The 6498-nt window shown below is 39.7% G+C and overlaps 1 long non-coding RNA gene across 1 annotated transcript; it reads left to right on the forward strand.

Moving 5' to 3' along the window:
• The first annotated feature begins 5 nt into the window (after positions 1-5).
• Positions 6-6296, forward strand: LOC112659156 (uncharacterized). Its single transcript, XR_003136216.3, has 3 exons — positions 6-146; positions 3637-3784; positions 6087-6296. It is a non-coding gene; the product is annotated as an uncharacterized LOC112659156 (long non-coding RNA).
• The last annotated feature ends 202 nt before the right edge of the window (positions 6297-6498 follow it).

A 6498-nucleotide genomic window follows, 5' to 3' on the forward strand; every position in this document is an offset into this window, starting at 1 on the left:
AGTAAAGGATCACAATGCATCCTGTGTGACCTCCCTCTGCCCATTGTTGATCTGACCCCTAATTATATGGCAATGGGCAGCCACTCCCAGATGCTGGAATGACAGGCAGCAGACAGCCTGTGAACAGAGGAGGAATCAACCGCAAAGTAAGTTTCCCAGGAGAGAGCCATCAGTGGTTGAAGAAGGGGTGGGAATATATGCATGATATCCGGGGAATCTACAAAAAAGGATTGCTTTCAGTATACAAGTATAGGAGGCAGGGCAAAAGGTTTCTGTCTATACATTCTTTTCTATTATTATTATTGCTATTATTAGTACTATTAGAAAAGTGATGTTCCTGGAGTCAAGGAAGTAAAACGCTCACAGTGAATGCACAGAATTAAGTGTGACTTGTTTAAACAGATTACTGCAAACATTCTATTTTTAGGTCAATATCACTAAACTGAAATAGATCTCTACTTAGTGAAAGGTTCAAATGCAGATCACGGAATTCGAAAGCAGAACCATTTTATCACTAAGTTGTTTCTGCACAAACACAAAATGTCAGAAACAGATTGAGTTCTTTCAGATGGAAGAGAGGTGGGGCAGGGAAGGCTACTTTGGTGGCACACAGTGGATGGGGATGGGAGTCAAGGGGCGTGCTTGGCAGAGATACTATAGGATAAGGCTAGTTAATGGGTCCTCAGCTGGCCATCAGGTTATGCCTGGGCCAAAATATTAAATAAGTCATTCATTGATATCCCGACCTTTCTCCAAAAATAATTTGACCGATCTTAGTGTGATGAAAGCTAGAGGTGGTGGATCAATTTGTACCACGAAGAATGGGAAGCAAGAGAGCCCTCTCAGGTCTCCTCCCAGATTAATAATTGGCTGTGGTAATGCTATCTCTGTTAGCTTAGGATTGTGAATGCTACATGATTAGAAGTGAAAATGTGTTTCACCTTAGTATAAATCAGAAGAGCATAGTAATTAAGTTGATGTCGTTACTTCCAAATGTGTGGAGGGAGTGCTATCTCTTCCAAGGTTCATCAGCCCATAGCCTTTGACCTGAGAGAGGAAATGAGCAAAAGATGAGTAGCACAGATAAGCCAAGGCCATGAACAGTTACCATGACCTAGAAGCCCCTTGTGGCCAGGTGGTATGCTCTTGGTCATTCCAGAACAGGGATATGAGGGCGTTGTACGGAGGACCATCAGCTTCGAGGACTTCTAGCAAAGAAATGTGTGCTTATTAACACAGGTGATTTCTTAGAGAGTAACAATATCTCAAATCACCTGAGACAGTCCCAGTTTATGCCTGTTGTTCCAGCATACTTTAGTAATAAGTTCCTTGCATTCTAAAAAGTGTCCCAGTTTGGATGATGAATTATTTGGTCAACATGCTCAGGGGGCACCAGCCTGATCTGTGTCACATTTTCCTTATTGATAGAGGGAGGCTAATTTAGAAAACCTTTAATCAGGACTCTTCACTCATGCTTCTGCCCTCCCTCTACCCATGTCCTTCCCCTTCCCCCTCTCCTTCTCCCTTCCTTCCTCTTTCTTTCACACACACACAGACACACAGACACTTACACACACCCCACTAGTTTATCTCGCTATGGCTACATTCCTTCATCTGGCAAATGCCATCATGCTTACTTTAGCAGAAAAGATTGTAAAATAAACTCAAAGGGTTCATATCCAGACTTTATTATAACCATACAACCTGCATTTGTTCTGTTTGCTTTAAGAAAGTATCTCACATGACAGTTGTATGAACTCAGATATCATTTCTAAGATTCCTAGCACATAATAGGTATTCCAGAAAAATTTGTCCCATTCTCTTCTACTAGAGTGAAGGTCAAAAGTAGCTTAATATTATTTTATTAAATTATGCAAACTTAATAAGCAATAGTTGTGTTTCATAAATGAAATCCGAGGGAGAATTGTGTGTATGAACCTGCAATTCCAGGTTCTTTTTTAAGATTGTCTTTCTTGGAGACAGAACATGAGAGACTCCTAACTCTGGGAAATGAACAAGGGGTGATGGAAAGGGAAGTGGGCGGGGGGTGGGGGTGACTGGGTGATGGGCACTGAGGGGGGCACTTGATGGGATGAGCACTGGGTGTTACGCTTTATGTTGGCAAATTGAACTCCAATTAAAAAAATATGTAAAAATAAATAAATAAGTATTGGTAACTTAAAAAAAATATATTGTCTTTCTTCCATGCCAATAGTGGCCAAAGTTTCACTACAAGCTTTGAGATCCATGGGCTCAACAAAAGTACAATTAGCCAAATTCAAGTTTTTAAAAGGCAGTGTTTTTCTGAGACATCCCAGATGTTGATGGAAGAAACCAACATCTTGTGTGATTTCTGGAACCCTAAAAAACCCGCCTCACAATGTAGGTTGAAACCCCTGGCAGTGATCCTACTTAAAGCATGACTCTCAGCATAGAAAGATATTGGTCTACCACTGGCTTCCTCTAAGATCCTTTTTCTGAGACAGGGCTAGGAGGATGATACTCTATCCATCATCAAGTGTACAGAAGGAGAAACTGGGACTTGAAAAGGTTATTTCAAGATCGCTCAGCTAATAAGTGGCAGAGCAAAGACGTATACCGACAACATCTGCTGACCCCAAAGTTCTTTAAATATTAAGCGAAATTCTTTTTGTTTCTATTCCCCCAAAGATCCCTGCTTACTTCAGAGTCTGGATGATATCTTTGAGGTCTGCTCTTTTGACTCCTCAGCATTAGTGACCTGTGTTAGATAAACAGAGAAGTCTGGTTCCCTGTGTCCCCTTCTCATCCACCGCTCCCTCCCTCCTTCCTCCATCCCTCATTTATTTCCTCTCCCCATCCTGTTATTCATACACCCACATATTCGTTCTTCCATACAAGCACATATTCATCAGTGCCAGGGCACTGATCAAGGTGCTGAGAAATTGAGGTAACAAAGCAGGACTTGTTGCTTTAGAAATTCATAGTATGGTGAAAAAGAGAGACATATAAACAATACGAAGGAGAGAGGGAAGAGATGGAGAGGAATTTCAGTGTTCTACCTTGTTATGTTTCACTACTACTTAATTCCCTTCCCACAAGGATGTGTGAGGAAATCTCGTATTAAGCAATACTTTGGCCCTTAAAGTCTCACCGGGTTTGATCTATGCAAAGTTTGGTGTTGCAAAAGCTTGTCTAGAACGGATCAACTCTGTCTTTTAAATGGGTAGCAGAAAAAAAACCAAATTATTAGGAGTTAAAAAAAAAAAAAAGCAGAGAAGCTCATTCCCATTTAGATAGTTCCTTCTTTTTTAACTCCTAAAAAGGGAACATTTTTTGTATTTCTAAAGGGGAAGCTGTCAGGTGTAGAGACGTGCAGTAAAAGTGAATGGATAGATAGGTGATTTGCTAAAATAATTCCATATTTTAGTGATTTTTTTTCTCAAAAATAAAAAGCCTCAGAGTCATAAGCAGAAGTGAAAATCAACTAGAAAGTGCTGACTTACTGTAAAGCTCTTCCTTTGTGACAGGAGGAAAGCTGGATCTGTAATCATGTGTCCATAGTTGTAACAGTCTCCAGTAATACCCAGGCCCTAATGACACATCTGGACTAGGAATGCTTTTCTTCTCTAACCGAGTTTTTCACTCTTTCTCTAGGTCCCCTGCCCCCATTGATGCGCCCTGAGGAAAGAGCCACCATCAGACTTTGGGAGTTCTTCCTATAATCCCAAGAATTAATTTCCCATTATGAGGCTACTGTTCCTCCTGTTTCTCCTCCTTGTGTGTCTTGTCCAGATGACATCAGGTAAGCTGCAGCTCCTACTGGTCAGATGATATGACTGATGGTCATGGAGAGGAATAGGGCCACGTTGACACATGATCCAGTGAGGTACCAGAGTACAAAAACTGAGTGACAAAGTTGAAAGAAGCATAGCATGTACTACACATTCCATTTTACAAATAAGGAGAAGGGTAGCTTAAGAAAAATTAAAAGATTTTCCCAAGATTGCTCTTAATTCGTTGGTAGTAAACCCATAAGTCATAACGGTGGTAGATAACACTTACAGGATCTCTACAGCTTACAAATTATTTCCATATGAAGTAACAACAACACTAACAATAACAAAATATAATATTGACCGCTCCCTCTTTACCAAACATCACAATAAAAATTTTTAATGTAGTGTCCCCCAGGTACCTCATAACACTATGGGTAAGTGTTCTCTGTCTTGTAAATGAGACTAAAAAATGAAGTAACTCGTTCAAAGTCTTTTCAGGTTCTATGTAGGAGCATTTGACTCAAGCTTAAGTGGGTTTAGTCTCAGATGATGTTTTCACTAAATATTCAATAATCTCATAAAATAAATTTACTTATTGGATTATATGTAAACATTAAATACCTTTTTAGGATGAGTACATCCCATGCAATATTTGGAATATACTTATACATACTAAAAGAGTATGTTATTTATCCGAAATTCACATTCAGCTGGAAATCCTACATTTTACCTGGCAACCCTATGCATACTTCAGCATGCGCCAGGTTATGCTGTGGTCTGAATCTTGGCATCTTCAGAGAGTCATGATTTAATTGTTGCTCAAATGATACAAACCCATCATGGGTCTGTTTACTGCAGCTGCTCAGACCTAGCTGATGGAACAGCCACCACCCTGGATATTGCTGGTTGCCATGTCAAAGAAAAGAGCTCTGAGGAACCCAACATTGTCAGTGAAAGGCTCTAGCCCTGAAAGGACACATTACTTCTGATTAAAATTTATTAACTGAGCAAGTCTTATGGCCCCACCCAATCATACAAAAGATAAATCCTACTTTGTGAGAAGAACCTAAAGAGCCAGACCTATTTGGTGAACAGCCTAATGGACATAGGCAGTTGGATATAGATAAATAGAGAGATATAGATATGAATATAGGTGGATATATATTCATATTTTTATAAATGATATCAATCATAAATATACATGAACACAACACATTCACATATATACATTCTTATTTATAAGCATATGTATTACATATATAACTTGTAATTACATATATATAATTAATTTTACCTTGCCTTCTTATGAAATATTAGGAGAATCTGTGACTCTCAGAGAAAAACTCTGGTCCTGGTGGAACAGGAACCAGAAGCCAGGTGTCCTAATTCCTGGCCAAGTGTGCTTTCCATCACAACATAGTGCTTTTAGAAGCCATAGCCTCTGACTTATTCATAGTTTCCTTGTGGCTGATCATCATTGTCTTTCTTGCTCTCTTAATCTTTGGCATCATTCAGGCTGTCGCTACTCTCAAGTTTTTTCCTGAATTGCTATAGTCAACCAACTTGATCCTGTACCATGTTCTTTCCAGCTTAGCTCACAGAAGCCAAGAAGACCAGTGCTAGCTACATGCCATGGTGGTGGCATTTAAAATGTCCCGATGTATTCAACGACTCTCTCATAGCATGAGAGATGGGAGGGACAGTATTCAGGAGTGAGAATGCCCACTTATTGTCTAATGCTTATTGTCTAACTTGTGCTACACACTTGTAAGATTTTGCTTTTTTGAAAAAGAGAAGGCGATTGGGAAGCTTTTATGAAGAACATGTGGACTGTGTCCCTAACCATGTAGCATAACCAAGTCACTTGCTTTCTCTCATCTAAAGTTCCTTCATCTGAAAAAGAAAGACACTATGGTGCAGAGGTCAATAAACTTTTTTGGTAAATGACCAGGTAATATTTTAAGCTTTCTGGGCCATGAGGTCTGTCATGACAACTTATCTTTGCCATGAGAAGCAACCATAGACAATATGTAAATGAACAAGTTGTGAATGAATGTCTATGAAACTATTTATGGGCATTTGAATTTAAATTTCATATAATTTTCATATATCATCAAATATTTTTATTCTTCTGAAGTTTTTTTTTACAATTAAAAAATAAAAAGTGATTCTAAGCTGACAAGTCACACCAAAATGGGTAGAGGGTTGGTTTTGTCCCTGTGGACTGCAGGTTGCAGATCCTTGCTGTACAAGATCAATTCTGGTAGCTTTGGTTAAACATGCTTTATTGTTTTTTGTTTTTTGTTTTCACCTCTCCTTCCTTTTCAGGGCGTGAAAAAAGGCGGAAATCTCTTGAATGTGAGAGAATGGGTGGTGTCTGTAAGCACCAAAAGACCCATGGATGCTCCATCCTGCCTGCAGAATGCAAAAGTCGGAATAAGCACTGTTGCCGAGTTTAGCTTTAGCCTCCAGTGAATCTTCAGAGCAGGGTCCAGACTCTCCACTGCTGACTTCTGCTGAATAAAACATTGCCACTCACGTGGGTCCTGCATCAGGTTTTTCTGAGGGCATGGTTAGGTGGCAGGTCATGGAACTAATGGAGGGCAGGGGCAGTGTGGGATTGAAGTTATAAGCTCAGTCCCCACCACTAATTACCTGATTGACTTTGGACAAGGCCTCTCCTTTTCTATGTCTCAGCTTCCATCTTCTGTAGTTACAGAATTCAAATGGTTCTCCAAGC

The sequence above is a fragment of the Canis lupus genome, chromosome 16 (genome assembly GCF_003254725.2).
Source record: "Canis lupus dingo isolate Sandy chromosome 16, ASM325472v2, whole genome shotgun sequence".
NCBI lineage: Eukaryota > Metazoa > Chordata > Mammalia > Carnivora > Canidae > Canis > Canis lupus.